A 21,281-nucleotide genomic window follows, 5' to 3' on the forward strand; every position below is an offset into this window, starting at 1 on the left:
GCGCGCGTGTGTGTGGAAGCGAGCGAGTGACACAAAGAAACAGAGAAAGAAAATGAAAGAGAGGAATGGAATTCCGAAGGCACGCAGTCAAGTCGCCGCGCGTGCGTATGGATACGCGCCCTCGACCTCCCGAATGTCGGCTTCTATAGTGTTAGACGAGCGCGGAGGAGTCTGCGGAAACGAATAGACGCGCAGGCAAGGAAGAGGCGGTGTGGGCATGCATATAACCGATGTCTGCCTACCTATATTGTAGTCTGCGTCTGTGGCGCTGCGTTCTTATAACATGAATGCACGCAAATACGCGATATGCTAAACCCGCAAGTGCGCTTTTCCACACACCTCGCTTCGGACGTAAACAACGTGCCACAGTGCGAAATGTGGCGGCCAGCCCTGCTGTCCTTCATTCCTCCCACCATCGAAGTTTTCAAGACGCGCCTCCTAGCTTCACGAGTGTTACTATAACACGTTGCTCACGTTCGCTATATAGGAAAGGTCTGTGCGCGGAAGAGCCGGCTTGCGGAATTTCGCGTATCATCGATTAGCCCGGATTTCAGGCATATTACACACGACGAACGGCGACATCAGACATTTATGCTGCTGGGCTCGGACTCGAGACACTAGATTCTTTGTGGACATTTAGTGACCGTGCACCAGAAGCAAAAGAGTGTAGAAGAGCACCCAATATTCAATTGAGTGCACGAAAGCTGCTTGCGGCTTGCGTGGCGGCTTCTGTGGAAGCTCGCGTCGCGGTTTGCGTACACGTTAATAATTGCCCACTAACACGTCATATTCGCATGGTCAGAGTCATCATGATATACAGGGAAAAAAAGAAATAACGAAAAGAACACAGACAAGGAAAAGTAGGGACGGCACAAGTCTGTGTACGAAGAACACAGGCTGTTTCTTTTTCCTTTTTGCGCTGTACAAAGTGAATCTGTTCCAAATCGCCCAGTACTCAATTTTTGTTCAGAAAGAGTCCCAGTGAGTTCTCGTCGATCATGCTTGACGAGAGAGCTCACAAGATTACCGGCAGAAGAGATGTCTGGACTATGTCTGAGATATGGCCTATCACGAAAAAGATTGCACTGGAATAGAAAAATAACGTGCCAGAGAGAGGCGACTGTTGTATATATGGCGGGATTAATAAGTGTTCACGAGACGTGACCCCAATAGCGCTCGCAGATGAAACCTTAGCCAGGCTTTGATATTTCGCCAATTGGTTTTGTTTAGCGACAAAGGATAAATAGGGCAGTTGGGTGCAATAACACCGACACAAATAACACGGCGATAAGTAATCTGAGAAAATAGAAGAGGAAATAAAACGTGAAGAAATAGAAAATAAATTTGGGCAAGTGCAAAGTACCGTCAACGGGTCTTTCCCGCGCTGTCATCTACTATATGCATCGTAGACCACGAGAACTGCACAGCTGTAGCAATCGTGACCGGGCTGCACACCACACATTCTGTGTTCACCAGGCCATCGATTAAGGATTCGCTTCAATTTATCGCTGCGTATGCGAGCCGCTCGTCTGCAGCCTGTTGACATGTGTTTACACGCTGAGAATAATGGGAGCAAAGAAGACGGGGAGATCTAGAACACCGCTCGGCTTTGAGCGCAGCAGATGGTACAGACTTCTTTTAACGGACGGAGGCCCGAAGGGGGTGGATCGGGGATCTGTGAGACATGACATAAATTATCCCGTAATTTCCAGCAATTGGACGCGCCCTGTAGCGCCCTAAAAAGCGCTTTCTTTGCGTCGTGACGTGAGAATCGGCGAGAATGGGTTACGTCTGTTTAGGCGGTGATCAAGAGGCTCCTGCATCATATGGGGCAGCTCCTAGCTGCGCTGTGTCAGTCACGCGCAAGACGATTTCAAGGCGCACATGAGGCTCTTGCAGGATCACTCATTACGTGTCTAACGACAGCAGTTACGAACGCGGCAGTATAATGCGTCTGACGCTTCAAGCTAAGCACAGGCACAAAGTTGCATAGCGAAATACTTTAAGCGTGACTTACCCTTGACAAAAGTAACACGAATATCTTAACGTGCGTTATTTTTATTCCATTTTCATCAACTGTTTGACGTGCACATGCACTATCATGCACTTTTTTTGGTCCCTAATTTCTGACGACAACTGGAACCCATAAGGCACGAAAGTTTTTGTTTCTGAATGGTTCGCTTAATACGTACGTGCCTCTCATGCATCCTATAACAAGAATGGAACATCTCCGCAGAAAATTTTATTAACTGGACTGCTCCCGAACATCACTGAAGGACCACTTTTCAACGGATGATAATCTTAACTCAGTGATGATAACAATCTTCACTCAGATGCGACTCTTGCCGAACAGTTTTCATGACGTGTCCCGAAGCGTCACCTTGTCTCAAGAGTAATGTTAACGGCCGCTGTTACCGCCATACAGCTGCTTTCGGGCCAACCCTTATCTCACCCTGGACAGTGCTTATCTTATTTCTTTTTTTCACATGATCGATCTCACTCTTAATGCCTGTGCCTGGCGCAGTAATCTAATCCTGCTGTATACGCACTACATGTAAAGAAACCGCCGCGCGAATTCTCGCCAGGACTTACGCCAGGTTGTTTCCAAGCGGAGAAAATTGAGATGCGCATACGCCTACGCGAGAGACGGAGACCGGACGTTCGTGCGCGCATGTCGAGCAGGAGCGCAGCGCACCGCTCCTCCGAGCGACGGGCCACGTGCTTCTCTCGGACGTCCCGCTCACGTTCTCGGTGCGCCGTGCTCGGTGGCAAGCGCGCAGACAGACGCTCGGCAAACGCGCTGTGTGTTGCGGAGCGGAAATCGCAGGAACACGGATGTAATCTCGCCCGATAACCTGTTCAGCGGAGCGCGCCGTCTGGCTTCCGGGCGTCAGATAAGGCGACGGCGCGTCTCTGCTGCATGCACTCGGGGTCGTTAAAATCGGTGCAGCGTTGCACGGGAGAGAACCGTCGACGAGCAACGGGAGACCGAGAGTGTTTTAGTGCAGCCTATACTCCACCGGTGGTACGCGCACGTTCCCCTTCGCGCCGTGTGCTGCCGTGAAGAGAAAGCAGGCGTTCCTAAAATAAAATGTAAGAAAGAACTAATAAAGCGATGCGAATTCGATGCAGTTAGGCGTGCTTGGCAAGAAATTTACAATTTCTGAAGCAATGTGGAAACGTCGAGCTACACATCAACGTGTGCCGCCGGCCAGTGTTGTGACATCGCAGTAGCCGCTTCTTCAGCGTAACTGTTTTAAAGACTACGGAACAGCTGAAGAATACGAGCTGGAGCGATACATATCATTTCTATGTCGTTTCCCAGTATTAAACTGTACTTAAAGCAGCTTATACCTTCAGACCAGTTAAGTCACAGGTGACCTCCTTCAAGTTTAATCAGGCTCTTCACACGAAGCAGTATTTATTTGCTTGTCAATCGCCGCAGCACACACGATACGTTCCACAGCGCTGCATGCATTTAGTGAGCACTTATGTGTGGCACACTGCTCGCCTGCCGCCGAGGTCAACTCTTTGCCGCCAGAAAAAAAGACGGGTGTTCTTCGGAGAGGAGGGCCTGCCATTACGTCTTTCCCGCACACGGTTGCTTCCCATCTAATTGCGTCCGCATTTTGGTTGACTCTTTGTGCGCTGAAACAGACGCTTTGCTCGCAGTCGGAGGCAGTTGAACGTGCTGGAGATGCTATGAGATAACGCCTCCTAACTGCATCGTCGGGTTCAGCAGTGGACTTCGTAGCGCCACGCAATGAATGCACTGCGTGACAAATCGTACCACGCGGTAGCCATAAGACTACTTCCCATCCTTATTAGAGGACATAAAGCGCAGGGCGAGATGTACATGATGGTCGTCGTTTAGCTATATGCTGCCCACAGCTCTCGCCGTAGCACAAATAACTTGAAGAGTGCGTAGAAACGGCGTAACTTCACTCTGCAGTAACAAATGCACCGTTACATTCGAACAAAGACACTATATAAAGCAAGTTCGCCGGCATTCGCACCACACGGAAGCCCCCATAGCACGCGGCACGGTACCCTGCTATCACTCGGTTGAGATGACGTACGGAACAGGTGACATCCTCCGCTGTGGTTTATTTATTTATTTTATTTTATTTATTCGATACTGCGGACACATGGTCCAAGCACGGAGGGCGACACATGGTACATACAATGAAAATCAGATTGCCAAAGCAAACAGAACCATGAAATTACAAGATTAGGAAGTGGATTCAATTCTACAATTCCATTCGGTTACAATTCGAAAAAAAAAAAAGAAAACTTATATGCGTTTTTTCTTCCAAAGTAAGGGGTTAATGCACCATGTCTGCGGTGGCGTGTAGTTCTGGTCGACAACTGCGATAAATGTTCAGATGGGTCAAGGGATAAATTGTTGGTGTGAAGCAGTTTAAGGCATTCAAGCCTGTTTTTTTTTTCTTCTAAGTTCGAGTGGTTCAAGGTTGTTAATTTCTATAAGTTCGGTGGGGGAATCACATCTGGAAAATTTTTTAAAATATAAATCTGACCGCTTTTCAATGGCCTCTGGTGTTGCACTGGCTGAGCACAAGGTCTCGGCTTCGATTTCCAGCTAAGGCTGCCGCATTCGGGTGGGCGGAATAGAAAAAAGGAAGCCTTCGCGTACAGCACTTGTAGTGCACGTTAAAGGACCCCAGGCGGTCGAAATTACTCCAGAGAACCCCACTATACGCGCGTCAGTCATGACCCGCACTGGAGCTGACATGCAGGTGACCCTAAACACAGTTATTTTATTAATAATTTTAACCAGTCGTAAAACATCGAAATAGGCGTGCCACAGCGCCTTCCAAACGCGCACCCTAATTCTTTAGCTTCCCATTTCATAACGTAACCGTTTTTTGCGCATATCTCAGCTGTCGTGTATACTGCACCGTTTTAATGGCGCGCAGTATGGCAGAAATGGAAGGTGAGATTTTTAAGGGTGGAAAAGCAAATAATAGTAAGACAAAAGGAGGAAAGGTAGGTTGGGGGGTGGGGGAATGCACACCACACCGCACGCTTCTGGGAGCGAGCTGGATCCGCTGATGGATGTGCCTTCCAAATCCGGTCCGCTCTGGCGCACAAGCCGCTAATTAGCGCTCTTCGGTTTCCTCCGTTCTCGAAAATCCGTCTCTTTCTTTTCACTTCTCGCGAGAAAAAAAAAAAGGACGTGGGAGGAACAAGAAGAAGAAGACTTCACTCAGCTATATATCCATGCGTACGCGTCCCCTCACCGGACGAATCGGCTTTCTTCTGTTCGTGAATTCGTATTCTCTGTTGTGTTGCGATATGCCCCGCGCCGCAGCCTTCTTTGATGTCCCCGCTGCGCGTATATCGCCTTTAGTCACGAATTATAACGGGCTGTCGAAAAAGATGTGAAAACATTTAATAATTGCACTCCAAAGGTGCTGAAGGCCCGCAATGAAAGAAAGTCAAAGGGAGCAGAATTGATGCTTTGTCCATTTCTTCCTCCTACGAGTGAGCCCCCATATTTACAGAATGATGAAATACCTATTTGCTGAGCAATATGTTAAAACAGTACGCATTTGGGCTGGTTGGTTCATCCTCACGAGCAGTAAGCAGTTCTAAACCACAGGACAGAGAGAGGGACGCAGCGCTGTTTGTCTGTGTCCCTCTCTTTGTCCTGTTGTTTAGCGCTGTTTACTGCTCGCGATATGGTAGGTTTTGTTTTTTAAGAAAAATAATCGAATCTCCGGCTCAGAGCCCATACAGTATTTAATAATCGCAAACAATGCGAGAACGGTATTTTTTTCGCAATTTCTGACGGAACGTCGGTCATGTTCAACGTCCCGGCGTTGGACGCCTTCAGCATAACATGGTCGTCTGCAACAATACTCGGTGCACTTAAGTAAAATGGGGCCCCCACATTGAGTACATAGGAATTTATTGCTCTGTTTGGCCGAAGCTCAACGTATTTTTTTTTTATTGCCACCAGTAGGCGGGACTAGCAAAAACAAGTGGCGTAATCCAGTTTGTACATACACCCTGAGAAAGCTGGTTAACAGCGAGGGATGAAAATAAAAAGAAGAATGACCTGAACAATGAAAAATAATTCGGCGGACATTGCGTTCTACTGCCGAGCACGACGGTTCAATTCCCTGCCGCAGCTATACATGTCGATGGGGGTGGAATGCACAAACGTGCGCGTCCTTAGATTTAATTGTTTAGGTGAATTCGCGATGAAAGAGACGAACACTTAAAAAGGATGACGAACACTCGTTATGTGTTTGACCTTGCATAGGAGTAATATGCCTTAAAAATTCCTGTTAGTGCCACCCCCCCCCCCTCCTCTTTCTTTCTTTTTTTTTTTTTTTTTTTTTTCCAGCGGAGCTGTCGTAGACTAGTTTCCAGCGTTTCGTGACATGCGTAGGCGAAAACGATGGCGGCGTCTATAAACCTACTAAAATAACTTAAGCATAAGGAAAAATCGTATCAGCGTATGTGTCCCAGCTGCGTCTGAGGCAAGATGTGTCAAAGCCAGTGATGGAAGATGGGTGATAGTTTGATGCGTTGCGATCTATGTAAACAACGATAGCGCGGCCGTTGCACCCTGTGCCTTATACCGACGACGGGCAAGATCCTTGGCGTGGAATGTGCCGACGTGTGCGCCGTTCATACCGGGAATGGAATCGTTGTCGCCACCGTATACGTTCATCCCGGAACGTTAAAGAAGGACCTTGGCGACTTTATGATCGACACATTTGGGTGGACCCCAATCCCATTGTCATTGTGGTGTGACTATGACGTCGATGTGTCTCGTCCCGACGGAAAGTGGTTCTTGGCGTTTCTCTTGGAATGGTTCGGCCATCAATGTTACACCACGACCAATGTCTCCACTACACGCCATCGGTCGTGCATAGACCTGACGTTCGTTAAGGAGATCTCTAGTGTCGTCACAGAACCCATGGCCGTCTATCATAGCGACCATAAAGCCATGATTACTGTGAACGCGAGATAAACGTAAATACAAATAAACATAACAACGTGCACATTCGTGTCACATTGTTTTGTTGTTTTATATTTTATTTTATTTGTAGCTATATACAGCTCTCATGGTCATCCACCTTCACAGAGTGGAATGACTTCCAAATGATTTTTCTTTGTCTTTTTTTTTCAGTGTTTTTAGAAAGGCGGGCAGTCGCTCTATATACTAAGTGGTGAACAAGAATGCCAGATCTTCCGCAACGTAGTACATAGCTGACCGTAAAAATCCATGATTAACAGTGAATCGGGTAACAGTTGGGCTCATCACACAGCATTGCAGCCACAGCGCATGCGCAGGAAAGCTCTTGTGAATTCTGCTCAACGTCGGAAAGTCTCGGAACATGTATCGGTTGTATAAACGTGAGTCAATATTTCGACATCCACCGCGGTCCGCTTTGCGGGTTCCTTGAATTGTGGTTCCAAAGTGTTACTAACGCTCAATCACCGCTGATACGGCATCAGTGCAAGGCAAACATGCTCTCTCGAACAGGTGCCCCGGACCAACTAAATGCTCGAGACACGGGCTGCCGAATAGGTAGGATGCGTAGCGCGATACCAGGGTCGCCTGAAGACGCCTCGCGGATCGCTACTGCATAAATCCATTCTCGCCATTCATGACTTCAAATGCTTGGAGCAAGATGGCGCGTGCGCAAAGTGCCGCAGCAGCTTCGCCCGTCTCAAACTGTTCAGCACCGCCCACTAACGAAGCAACCGCTGTAGCGGCCGTGTCAGTATTCCAGTCCACACTCGGGGGCTCGGCCGGCAGCGCGAGCGGCTCGTTTCGCCCACAGCTGCGCCGCGCAGATACGCAGACCCGACCGACTGCCACTCCCATGCCGATTGTAGGCGAGCGCGGCAAACAGTTCCAAGCCGGGCGCATTGCGCGAGCGAGCAATGCGCCCGTCGTCGGCCTGACTGCCCCGCCATAAAAGTTCCGAAGCCTCTTCGCCATAGACAGTATACATATCATACTGCGGGCACCACCACTACCTCTCCGTGTCGTTGACTTCGCACTCTCGACAACGTGTACTTAGAGCGTCTCTGCAGTATATACCGGACCTTCGAGACATACGGAACACTCCCTGCGGATGCTGTGGGCATCCGTGTTGCTTCTCGCGCTGCCTGTGACTCTAGCGAGACTCTATGGCTGCGGCAAAGGGACAGACTCGTCCGATCAGGTGCTTGCGCTCACTTCATCGTTACGCCAGCGGAAAGCCGTGTGATACAATTTCTTCCCGCTTTCGGGTGCGCCAGTGAAGTGACATTATAGTGATCTTTTATGTTACCGCCGGAGGAGCACCACAAAGCAGCGACGAGAGTGATTAATAGGATGTTGAAAGCACCGCGAGATCCGGAAAGAATCTCGCGCCTAATTTAAGGGCCTCTAATGATAACTGCTCACACAGTTCACTCGTGCATGCGTGTTCTATATGACGAGCGCACGACAATTTCACACGGTTAAGCCGAAACAAGCGTTCACTGACCGAGTGATTTCCAGATAAATCACAGTTATTCTCAATATTTCAGAATCAACAACTCGTCTTCGTTAGATGGAAGGGTGTCCTTGTAAGTAAGGCAAAGTCACTTGGTGAAAACATCTTGACATGGCAATTCAACCGGGCAATACAACATCTTGGCTGAAAAGCTATGCGAAAATTGTGCTTCTGTATTGAGAAGCTGGCTTTCGCCCCACTTTAACGAATGGCTGAAGATAGCGCGCCACCAACGTTATCAGCAGTAACAGAGTTCGCCAGGACCTCTGACTTTTGTATTTTTCAAAGGCCTCTGCCTTCTTTTATGTTATATAATTGTTTCACCAACCGATTATCACGGAGAAAGATATGTAGAGAGAGAGAAGTGGTTCTTGTGGGGAAGGAGAAAAGGCTAGCGCTATTTTCTGCAAGATATGTAGAGATGGTGCATATACGCATGTCTCAATCACACACATCACATGTACAAATGTCAAGCGTAATACAGATAAATGATGTACACAGACGTCACACATAAAGTGTACACAGAAAGTCGTGCTCTCCCAAGCCTCCAACACTCCCTCTCCTCGTTCCACGATAGCCAAGAAATTGCGCATCGCAAGAGCCACTTCGACAGGAGGAGGGGAGAACAAAGACAGCTGTAAATTACGACACCGGAAAGCTCAAGCGCCGTGCGCGGTCGAGGGAGAAGTGGTTTTGAATGAAAACCGTGAGGGCCGATAAGACCCGCGCACCGCCAACCACTCAAAGGGAGGGAGAGAGGGAAATATTAATGGCGTCATCATCGTCGCAGTTCCTCTTTCTCGAATCCATGGCCGATATTCTAGAAAGTTCCGCAGTCGGAAAAGCGGGGAGGAATGCCAAAAAGGGCAAGGAGGGAGGGAGGTACGCGAAAGAGATAGCCGTATACGCTCATTAATCATCACATTCGAGGGATGCTTCACGGCTCGCGGACGAGATAAAGCGTGCGCCACCAACAGTTGCAGATGGGTTCGGGCTCGTGGTATCTTTTCCTTCGTGGTCCTTATTTCCATGTTGACTCGATTTCGTTCCTTCGTCACATTTATAAATCTTCTCGGAGCGAGTGAGCTACAGAAATACTGAGGCTTTCTTTGACTTGCGCCTGAACAACCGCGGTGGCTCAGCGCCAGTATGACGTCGTGCTGCTGAGAAAAAGGCTGCGAGTTCGATGCCTGACCACGAAGATCATAATCTTACGTGAACAGAGTAGAAGCGCGTTCAAAGAATCGTACAAGTGACTAAGATTTACCTCTATACCCTTCCAATTGGCCCCAACACCTGCAAGTGTTGCTGCCGGCCCTAAAACTTCATGAATTGTGATTATGGGTATTACTTGCGGATATGATAAGGGATGGAAGAGTATAGCTAGCAGACACGTTAATATTAGATAAAATGGTATCTCTTATGGCATGATTGACGACTCCGGCTGCTCATTTGGACATGCGCAACATACACGTCGTATCCGTCGAAACCGCCGGTGTTTCGTCGAGGTCATAACATCAAGTTTGCGCGTGTTATACATGCTAAAGGGGGAATATTTCAGCAAAAATACTGGGGGTGGTTGTAATCTTTACAAACACCGTGGCTAAGGGCGCGCCTGCATGCGAACATAAATGTTCGCGTAACCGTGTAGCCGAACAGAGGCTCTGCGTTTCTTTTCTTTTTTTTTTTCTCCCAGTGATGCACAAACGATCAAGAGTTCCGGTCTCCGGGTTCTTCGTCTCAAACGGGCAAGACACGGTGATGATTTTTTTTGCCGTTGAAGCCAGGCAGGCCGACCGTGCTTGTTGCAGCGCCACTGCCAACAAATGGCGATATCTTACTTTTCGTATTCTAAACACCGCCTAATGACACTGCATGTATTCGACCAAGCAAAACTAAAGAAAAGACAAGAAATTTGAGCTGTTTTTCTTTTTTCGAACAGAACAGCCAGAGCTCAGTGCAAGGTCATCCGAAGACTCAGTGAACTGATCAACGGGTTCTGCCCCTGCAGCTTCCATACAGCGAACATTCACCACATGTTGTGGCTCTGCCCAGGGACGAGAGCCACTCGAGAAAGGCTGCCAATCTACGAACGGATCGAGTAGACAGTTATGTAGTCGTTGGCATTATAGACAGTAAGTTCGCTAAACCACTGCTGCAATTCCGGTGTTAGGGGGAGTCTCCCAGATTTTATTTACGCAAATATCTGTATACGCCGTAGGTGACGGTTCCCGAAAAATAAAGATAGCGAGTTTTAGAACGAATACTATTACTCTGTGTGCTCGTACTGGCGTGCGTATCGTACCTTTTTGATATCTTCTTCTTTAGTTCCCTGTTTTATTTTCCCTCGAGCAACGAATTTGCGATTTTGGCATCTGCAGCTTTGACGTAACCTATACCTTCCCGGGCGTCGCCATCTAAACAAAAATTAAAGAAAGTTGATTAGCTGCGTTTAACTGGTAAACAACTATACGCCCGCATCGGTACGAGCTATAGACGGCGGAATTTTCACGCTGCGCAGGCCGGGGCCGTGCAGCCATCGAACCCCGCGTTATCTCCCTGCTCTACACTTTCTCTTTCGCTCATTACCGACGCGCGGATGGCTGCTCCTCGGCGCGCCAAGAAAGAGCCGTCCAGGCGACGCGCTGCGCCACGCGGAGTCCGAGGCGCACGAACGGGAGTGCGACGCGGGCGTCACTGATTGCGCATCCATGCGCGTGCATCTAAGTTGCTCCGCATCAGTGAATGCGCGATACGCACGCATCCCGCATGCACAGGGTGTGTATAGTGTATATACGTTTCCTCTGCGTCAAGTTCCAGGCAGCTCCGACGCTTTTTTTTTTCTTGCCAGTTAAGATCGGCTATGACGTGTGAGGGCCCTGCCGAAATGAACGCGCTGAAATGAAGAAGGAGAAGAGACGGGTGGAAAGAGGCCGAGCACTCCCGTTTACTTGCTTGGAGTCATCTGAGCAGGAAACGCTTGCGTATTCAAAGGTTTCGCTGATGCGAACGAAGCATTGTGCGGTGTATTCTTTTTTTTTTCTTTTCCTTTTTTAACTAGCGGATCACCGCCGCTGATTTCACGTTCCCTCGCGGGTGCATGCCTCGTTTCCGCGAGGGTGGTTTTTAATTTGAGCGGCAAATGAAAACCGGAACTCGCAGTTTTGACTCGCCCGTTTACGAACACGCTAGACTGGACGTCTGGACCCTGCCGCGTGGCATCGCTTTGCGGTAACCTCTGCGGGATAATCTGAATACTGTAGCTCGTGGATTGATGTGCTCTCTGCAGAATTCTCCAGATATGCTCTGTTTAACCATATGCCAAAAATGCCTTGTTTTCCTTTCAATACTACCACGTCCTTTTTATGGAATATAGATGCAAATGGAAAATATTTAATACCAAAACCCTCACTTCAATGTCGTTGTTGTTGTTAACTGTTCGCCTGGTGAGTCTAATTCGGGATGTTTAACCACCAGCGCCCAGCACACATGCTGATTAGATCAGCGCATCAATTCTTGACTTGGCCGCGACAGACATTTGGGGAAACTGGCACGTAACCTACGCATTCCCTATTCTCTCGATGTCACGTCACTTCCAACTGGTTTCCAAGCTTTCAAAGAGCAGCCACTCGCCATTTATTCGCATGACCACGTTTGATACTGCTATTACAGCCAGTCTAAAACACCGGAATATGAAAATACATTGCGGCTGTTTTGTTTGTTCAAGATTTTTTCAAGCAATCAACCCTTCTCTCTTTAGCTCCTTCAAATCTAACAGTTCGCGCCAGAGCTGTCCACGAACATCGGTCTCCTCTATACCGAGGTCTAAACCAGACGCGCAGCCCCTTTTTGTTTCCGCGGGAATGTCGCACTCTCAAAGCGAGCTGTTTCTTCCTCGAGGCCCATTCTCGGCGCGCCTCCCTCGCCGCCTTTATAGCTGTTCTTCAATTACTCGCATTCGTTCCAGGCGAAGAGGCAGCCAGCCCGCAAGAGCACTGCGTGCGCAAGCTCTTGTCTGGCACGTTTCTCTAGCAGCATGGCGCGCACCGAGCGGCAGCAAGGCAGGAAGGAAGACAGAGAAAGCGTCCCGCGTGCGCTTCGCCGCGCGCCATCTCGACGTTGATGCAGCAGCAGACGCGAGGGCGGTCTCGTTTCACATGGCGAACATATATTCCACCGACGTCAGACATAAACATCTCTCCCGGCCAGAGAGAAGGGGTTGCATACGGGACGGCCGCAGTCCTGGCGCCGAGCGCGCGCGCACGCGCGCGCAGTACAATGCTCGGGCCGTGTTTTATGCCCCCTGTAAGAGGAGGGGGACCAGGACCAGCCGCGTGCGCTGCAGGCTCGAGAAAGAGAGAGAGGCTCGGATGACGATGCGGCTGCTCACTAAATGTGTGTGTATATGCGCGTGTCTGCATGCTGTGTGCGAGAAGAACCGCGGGTTCCACGCGGACGGTATATACAGCGTCGAGCGTGCCCATCTTCTTCCGAAATAATAGCGGCGGCGCAACCCACTCGCAGTATGCACGAAGAAGGGGGTAGGCATGCGTAGTCTTTGCTGCGAGCCTGTCTTTTTCCTTTTCCAAGACGGACGGTACCCTGTCCAGAGTGGATGGAGAAGGACGCGCTGGGGGAACAGAACCATATTGCTCGCCGTTCTCTATGCATAGGATTCGCTCCGCTTTGTTCAATTTCTTTTCTTTGCAGCGCCCGAAACAAGATGGGAAAAATGAATCGCGTGGATGCAGTCGTGGTAGAATCGGAATGATAGATATGTAGCAGTGTGTTAGCTTCCTTTGCACTTACAGAGGCCGCGCATTAAGGCTAGAAGAGCAGAGAGAAGAAATATTATGAATCGGCAAGAAACACCACAGGAAGTGCCAGAAAAGTGGCTGTTTGAATTGCCAGAAAGTAATCAATCGCAAGAATATTGCGTAAGGGAATATTACAGGTAGGAATATCGATATAACACAGACACACAGATGGACGAGAAACTATTGTAAAACAAGCAAAATGAATGATAACTGCTGTTAATACATTTATCGGTTTCCTACAAACAAATTTAAATAGAGTCCCATTTTTGGAAATGTAACAGTTGAGCATACCTGCAAATTCACACTATTCTCCGAACTTCGAAACATAAAGTCAAGTAGCGGTGTGCACAGCGTCAGAAATTAATTTGGCAAGTGTACAGACGGGCTGTAGAGATCTTACTACAGAGTCGATGCAACGTGGGTATAGACAACGTGTAAAGCACGGCATCACAATACAAGTCACATTGCGTCAGTACACTTTCCGCAAAAACTCCTTTTGAACATCTCTCGAGTACAAATACACGAAAAAGAAATAAATAGAATCTTGTCGATGACCTCAGTCCATGCATGTAAGGTCTGCATAATTTCTATAGACAGAAGGACAAGTCTGACGAAGGACATGCCAGCTACACGAATTCTATAGACAACTTATAGATTGCAAATTAAATATTTATAACCAGATGTAATCTATAGTCAGACTGTGTAAGGGGGGCGAGTGTAAGCGCACCGCTGTACGCGTACGCAACCCCCATGCACTAACACACACACTCATGCACGTGTAGTATATTCATGCACAAATGAAACACACAAGGCTCGAGGACGGGTCTTCACACAAACGTGAGATGCAGTGAAAAATTTCCCGTTCTTTCACTTTATTTTTTCTCGCGATCCCGTAGCCGCTTCCCGAGAATTAGCTGGCGCCTTTTTCTCCATAAATTCATCCCCATGCAACTCGCGCGTGACCAGCTGGCCTCTGCTCCGGCGGCAGCTGGGAGAGCCGATCTGCCTCCGTGCCGCATTCGGGGCACAGCGCCCTCTATAGGACTCTCGAGAACAGCGAAGGCGTTCTTTAAGCGCGACGTTCTTTTTCGAATGCGACAGACGTGCGTGTATATCGTATGTACACCTGCATTTTATCAGTGCGCGAGCCCTCCGCCGCGGTTAGCCGTCCCACTTTCAGTCGCTCATTTCGCGTTGGGAGACGATATCGAGTTTCACTTGGAAGTCGTGTTTTCGTTTCGAGGAACGTGCACTTTTTCGCAGCCATGACAGCGGGTGAAAAATGAGGTCCTCCGTCAGGGCTGAGAGCTTCAGACGCTCTCGGTACGAAAGAGAGTCAGGGGGAATTGCTTGGAGCTGTGCCATGCAGACCCCGCCCCATCTCTACAAGCGACCTAAGCACGTATTACATACATACATACATACATACATATATATATATATATATATATATATATCATCGCACGCGTAATGCGAAGACGTGTGTTCGTATCCCACCTGCGGCCAGTTATTCTTCCATCCACTATCATCCCCCTTAATTCATCACTTAACTCAATTGGTAAGTAACTCAAAAGTAAGTAATAAGGAAAGTAATTTCCCCAATGTTATCCTTCATGTCCTTGTTTGTTTGGCTTTTTATTATTAGATAGATAGATAGATAGATAGATAGATAGATAGATAGATAGATAGATAGATAGATAGATAGATAGATAGATAGATAGATAGATAGATAGATAGATAGATAGATAGATAGATAGATAGATAGATAGATAGATAGATAGATAGATAGATAGATAGATAGATAGATAGATAGATAGATAGATAGTGCTATTGAGTTTTATGTCCCAAAGATAAAAATGTGTTCTGAGGGACGCCACGTACATGAGGGTATCAGGGTTCATACTGCGCGACTGTGACCTTTTACGTGTGCCCTGTAAACCTCCGTACCAGATCGTTTCTTTCCTTTTTTCCTTATTTAATTTTGTGGCCATAGGAATACGTGCTGCTGCCAGGGACCCAGTCCGTCACTTTGTGCTCAAAATGGCATAGCCACTAACGATTTATTTCACTTACAAATTGTCGTTAGCTCGCCGTCTGCGTGCATCTTCATCATTGTGTATATCATATTTCGCGCCTATAACCCCGGGGTAGCATGCCAAACTAAACTGTCAACCAGGCAAGCGTCTCAAGCTTTCCGTCAAAGTAGCATATCTATATTTTCTTTCTTATATATATCTTTCGGCACAGTCACCGAGCTCGCAGCTGCGCTGTAATCTTAGAAAAAGAGAAAGGTGGTCGTAGTTACTAAATTTAAAGTAGCAATGTTTGTCACAATATTGAACCCCTAGGCAGTGAGATGCAGCTCGTAATTGAGTAATTTTACTCGCTTAAAAGGATCGCAACCGTTACAATGCTCTCATTTACCAATTACAAAGCACAATAACCGCTATATACCAACATAATAGCATTATAATTACCAGCAAGTATAGTGGGGACTGTTTGTTTATAAGCTCCATTTCCACTGTCATATTATACCGATGCCATTGTAAAAGCATAAGCTAAACAACAACCAAGCAAAAAAAGAACGACAATCGTATTTTAGGTTGTCACATTTATTTTTCATAGTACATAATAATTACGCTTACCAGGGACAACGTGATGGTTCAGATTCGGCTAACTATGCACAGAAAGTCACGAAAGAACCGCGAACGAAGACAGTAGGCATACAAAACAATAACGAAGTTACTACGCGACATGAATTTTATTCAACATACCAAGAGTCAACCGGTCATTTAGTATTGCAGTGTATATTTATCGCCTTCTTTGCAACGTGCGCGTGCTATGCTGTCTCATTCGTTGTCTTTTACGAAGAGCATGAGCTGAGCGCAGCTGTAGTGCCGCGGTGGAAGACATTTCAACGCGAAATAATCACGTATTGGGTCAACTCTTCTAGCTTCACATTTGTTAGGTAACGCTCCCTGCTTATAGCACCCTAGACCACAGGTCACAAGAATTCTGCTACTCGTAATAGCGTTTCTTCATTGGCCAGCGCTCAGGCCCTTGCCATTCATGATAGCAATCGGTATTTGGTTCACTTTCGCAAGGTACATAGGTGATTAGGTTGTGGAAAAGTGTTGAAAACAAGAGACCAGAGTTCAGTATGATGCTCCCGATCGCTGGACGCGAGCCGCATAACCAGGCACGACCAATCAAGGTGGCTACCGAAAGAATCGTACCACCTCAATAAGAACTTATATTTGTATTCGCACCTCGTTCTGTCTTGCTTTAATCAAAGCAAATTAGACGTTATTAGTAAGCGCGAACCCTGTCCGGCGCTAGTAAAAAAAAAAAAAAGGAGAGAGAGAGAGAGAGAGAGAGAGAGAGAGAGAGAGAGAGAGAGAGAGAGATCACCAGCTAGACTTCTCCCTGTATTTAGAACATACCTTAGCATTGCATCTGCTGGTCAACAATGCTTCTTTCTTTTTTCACTTTTTCCCCCCTATTTCACGCTCAAGCATTTGTGATTTCCGCTGATCAAAACGAGGTTAAGTGAATCCGGATACGTGCGCTGCTCAGCGTACTGTCACGCCTATCGGTGGCCATCGAAATCACGTCCACTGGGCTCGAACGATGCCATATATATATACGTCTACATTCTGGTTCCGGAAGGCTCGAGGTATTGCTTGTTTTACCATTTCAAAGCCAGCCACCGGAACGGCCCGACGAGGGCGTCGGCAGCGTGTGGGAAAAAGCACGCCGTCGCGCTCGCAGCGCCGCGGCGCGTACTTATACGTCGCCTCAGCAACGCGCCGTGCATTGTTAAAGCGCGCGGCTGGGAGTGTAATCACCGAGGCCTCGCCACGGCTGCGGCCGGCGTACGTGCGTGCGCTTTTGCGTGCGAAGCGTCAACACGAGCATGACTGCAGTTATCGCGGAAACGCATCCGAAACAATACATCTTCCGCGACTGGCGGAAAGGGGAGCACAACGGCGAGACGTGAGATGCGCGGCAAAACCGGATCACGCACGAGGGCAGCACTTTGTGTTGTTCGTTTGTTTGTTTGTTTTCCCCTTCGCTGCAAAACAAACATGTCGAGATCCGGACCATTTATATCCCGCGAGACCCTCGCGCTAGTGACGGCGCGTCTGCTATCTGCTCTGGAAATACACCTGGTTGTGCCGTCCAGTGACGATGAACGCGCCGACGATAGGCGGCTTCAAATAAGCCCGGTATACTGGGCAGTTGAAAATTATTTCTGGACAGGCGGTGTTTCTTTGAGAGGGGCTCATTGAAATGACTGAGCTGGGAGGGGACCGGGGGGATTGTAGTCTTATTTCAGTAGAATGGTCGCTCTCACCTCTAAATGCCAAGCAAACGTACTGTCGCTATACGTTACGTTCACTTATTGCTTCATGGTTGTCGATCTGCAGGAAAACTGGAGTGCGAACGATAGCACGCGTTAAATCTTATTTATTTATTTATTTATTTATTTAGTTATATAGTTATCTATATATATTGAAATCTTGAATATTTTTTCGGCCTTGCAGAATGATGACCACATAGAAAAGTTGGTTTTGAGAGAAAAGAATGAAGGTTTTTAAAGTTTTCTTTTTTTTTTAACAGTACAACTCAATAACTTCTCTGTATATGCCTGCTAACTTGATCACTTGCAATGAAAACATATTGTTTACTGTCCCACAAACACATGGTGCTACTGCGTCGTTAGAGTGCATACATAGTTTAACAATCTTTTAGATCAGCGGTTATACTTAGTTTTACCAAGAGTAATTTCTATTTACAACACAAGTACATGTACGTGTTGCATACAAGTACTACATAGAATTGTTAGCATTTGCGTCACAAGCTCTGCAGAGCTGTTGACGCAAGTGCTAACAATTCTTTTCTTTTGTGACAATCCTAGCAACACACGAGCATTTTCTGGCGATGTGAAATAAATTTCTTCCTGGATTAACACCGGTTGTCAACGACGCACGGTTAAGTGCAGTTAATAGCGCAGTTAACGCCGTCCAGTGTTGGCACTGGCGCACATCACCAATGCGTCCCTTAACAGAATTAAATCCAAAAGAGCGAGTTCATTAGCAATGCCATGAGCAGGAAGCGCACATACGTCACGTTCTGAAGCCGCGTATAGAGATAAACCCCAGTCACGAACCTGCTGTCCAACGAGGTTCCTGTATCTGCGGTCCAAATCAACGGTCGCACGCCAGCACGTGTGTTGTTCGCAGGCCTGGAGTTAGGGTGACGCGAGGGCGCACGGGTACTTTTCTAACCGCGGCTCAACGCACAACCTCGCACCGAAACCGCTTCCGTGTAATTGTTATTTGCGCCGGTGCCAAAGAGCACCCGCCGTGCAAGAAGCAGTATAGCACGGGCACATCAGGGTGGTCAGTGGGGGCGGAAACGGACTAATCGGACAAATGGATCCGTGGTTCAACGTTCTGCGTCCAAATGGAAACCTGCGCTCAGCCCGTCGCCCATCGACCGATGCCCGTTTCGCGGTCCTCTGCTGGAGCTATGCATAGGAGACGCGTATGCTGGCTGCAGTACATACAAGCGATGTCATCGCGCGCAACCGAACCTTTAGTGGATGCTTCAAAGAACGTATCCCTGCCGTGGTTTGAACCGCACGCCCCTCGTCGTTGGCGTGATAATCGCGTCTCCAAGCCGCACCGTTATAATACTTATGTCGGGCTTATGTTGGGTTTATGTCGGGCCAACGTTATCCAATGTGTAGTACCAATGTGGTTCAAAGTTGGGCTTGTGTTGCCCAGCTTTATGTGACCGTTGTATGGGACTGTGTCCTGCATGGTCGAAGTGCGTACCGTGGAGTACCTGCTCCGCGTGACGTAAGATACATGAGTTCACGGAACACCTCTTGGACCGAGACAAAAGTAACGTTGTTGAGCAGATGCAGTATACGCGCCGACGCCGTGCGACGAGGCGCCAGATGTATACACGTCGGAGAATTCGTTCCATACATTTGCCGCTTTAATCTAAATCGCGCATCGTGAAAACCGATTGCGCTTATGTTCGCGCCTGCAGTATATATGACTCATAACGCGACATGTGTCGTCTTATTATTTTAGCGACGGCTGAAACGGCCGCAAAACCTCTATCGGTCACAAAGAACGTACACGTTGCGAATGAAGCAGCGTTCTGAGACAAGACAGCCTGGAAGTGCTGAAACAACTCTGCATTTATTTAAGACCTCGACATAGCCCTTTATATACTCGCTGAATGTGGAACATCAATCAATAACAGGCCTGATAAACGTAAATATTTTTTCACGCACTGTAAAGCACTGTTACATACTGGCGTGACCAGCAGGTTCCTCATATGCGCGGATATTCGTTTAAAGATCGAACCTTTGATAGTAACAAATGAAGTGTTCTTTTTTCGTGACTTTTTGTGGCGAGTAGACATTACGACATGAAAACTGCATGAAGTAAACATCCATAGCTATTATACTGTCACTTTCTCGTGTCAAATATCTCGGTTCACATGAGGTAGTCATATTTAATACACATAGCTTTCAAACAAGCCTTCTCTCATATATAGCTCACGTAGTTTGCATTCGCTGCCATTTAGTAAATTATGTTTTTTACGAGTTTGAAGCTAAAAGGGTTAGCCATGAGACAAACAAGTCCGCTTAAGGGTATAAACAGAGTAAACACATTTACTGTGTGCAAGAAGGAACAAAATACTCAAATCTATAAGCAACAAAGGCACGCGCGCCCGCTATACGCTTCTTCACTAAACGGCTATGCTATAGGACTTTACGTCGCCGCTTGGGCCTCAAAAGCAACAACAGGATCAAAACGCAGCAACGAAACGACGCCGCACAATGGCTGTCAGGAGCGGAGCACGAGACGTATAAATCTAACCTAACGAACGCCGCCATTGAACTGCATGCATGTCGGCCCCTATTATCGTGCTGAGGCAATAAGAGGGCAGCGCAAGAGAGCTGATACACGCGCAGATCTATCCGCGGAAGAGTTAAGAACTGGCAAACGGCACGCATTTGCATCCATCTCTCTCTCTCTCTGAGAAGCACGAATACACAGGCGCGAGGAACAGCGCGGCCGGAAGTTACGGGCCAGCCACTGGGTGCTGCGTACCTACATATATCGACGGCATCAACGTTCATCGCAGCAATGCGAGCGAGTCCGTTTTGCATCCCACTGCAGCGTGCACATTTAGGAGGCCCCAAGTTTCGTATACATATACGCAAGCACGCATGCACGCGGTATACGCGTGTGCGGCGCCATCGAGGGGCGTGCAAATGGCAGTGCATTTTACACGGGCGGTTGAGTACAGTGCTCCAACGCAGATCGTCTTCTGTGGGCAAGCTCTCTTCCTGTGCGGTCTTCCTCTCGATGCTCGCGAAGGTCGTATACACACACGCACGTATCGCGCGTCATGCTCGGGAAAATGCGCACCGCGCCATCCTCGGTCTCGGCAGATTTACGGCCCCTAACGCGGCGCTTACATAGCTTTGTGTAGCTGGTCGACAGTTGCAAGTAAGGCGCCTGCCACTCGCATCTCGCAATTACATCCGGCGTTCCGCGCTCCCTCGGCGTGCGGCACATTTCGATACCACGGCGAGCCAACACCCAACGCTGCGCGGGCGCGCACACGAATGTGTAAGTGCCCGTTCCGCCCAGAGGTAAGGGAGAGCTCAGCAATCGGCACGCCTCCGGCGATGTCTCCGGGTGTACGGTACAGTGCGCGTTGTCTCTCGTTGGCATTCGGAGGCGATCGCGCTTTCCGTGTATGAGTTCCTGCGAACCAATTAACTGACATGCGAGTGTTTTTCCAGCGCTACCATCCCGTTCTCGCCGCACCTGCTATATATGTGGACACTCGTATTTCGTAAGACGTTTAGACAAGTGTATAATTATAACCTGCGAAAGATTTC

General features: G+C 48.1%; 1 protein-coding gene across 1 annotated transcript in view; it reads right to left on the reverse strand.

Annotated features, from left to right (window-relative positions):
• The window catches only part of LOC142579052 (dachshund homolog 1-like), a 252,665-nt gene that overhangs the window by 178,900 nt on the left and 52,484 nt on the right, over positions 1–21,281 (reverse strand). The window lies entirely within an intron of this gene.

Source organism: Dermacentor variabilis, chromosome 4, assembly GCF_050947875.1.
Source record: "Dermacentor variabilis isolate Ectoservices chromosome 4, ASM5094787v1, whole genome shotgun sequence".
In the NCBI taxonomy this organism is placed as follows: domain Eukaryota; kingdom Metazoa; phylum Arthropoda; class Arachnida; order Ixodida; family Ixodidae; genus Dermacentor; species Dermacentor variabilis.